This window comes from Etheostoma spectabile, chromosome 19 (assembly GCF_008692095.1).
Source record: "Etheostoma spectabile isolate EspeVRDwgs_2016 chromosome 19, UIUC_Espe_1.0, whole genome shotgun sequence".
NCBI lineage: Eukaryota > Metazoa > Chordata > Actinopteri > Perciformes > Percidae > Etheostoma > Etheostoma spectabile.
Genome location: NC_045751.1, coordinates 11,895,738 through 11,896,296, shown reverse-complemented (window position 1 = coordinate 11,896,296; position 559 = coordinate 11,895,738). Strand labels below are relative to the sequence as shown.

The following is a 559-nucleotide window of genomic DNA, read 5'->3' as shown; positions in this document are numbered from 1 at the left end:
TCAATCTGCTCCTCAGCCTCCTGAAGACGCTGAGCCAGCTTTTTCCTGTTTGAAAAGGATAAGATTAGTTTTCCACTGAAAATACTTTATACCAGATATTCTTTCATGGATTAAAAACAAATCATTACATGGTCTCAAAACCTAGATGAATATAAGAAAGCACTGCTTTAATCTAAAATGTTTTTTTCATAGTAAGATACTAAATACAAAAAATTGAATAAAATGTTTAGAACATTTGTTTAAATGATGAGAGAGAAGGAAACTGAGAGAATATTTTGATTGGTGTGACTATATAATGTTAACTTGTGAACTGGCCATTGAATTTGTTTGAATTTGTTTACTCTGACGTGGATTCATTCGAGCTCTTCAGTAGTCGTGGGATTTTTTTTTTTTTGACATCAGTTTCTTTACTTAGTTCTCCACTGAGCCACCTCACCGTTGGCCTTGGACATCCCACGCTGCAGCTCTGCCTTGGCCTCCTGCTCCTCCTCAAACTGCTCTCTCAGCAGATCACAGTCATGGCGGGCTGATTGCAGTCCATGGGCAAGAGCATTCTTGG

General features: G+C 38.3%; 1 pseudogene; it reads right to left on the bottom strand.

Moving 5' to 3' along the window:
- Positions 1 to 559, bottom strand: part of LOC116669467 (myosin heavy chain, fast skeletal muscle-like) — a 22,555-nt pseudogene that overhangs the window by 15,078 nt on the left and 6,918 nt on the right.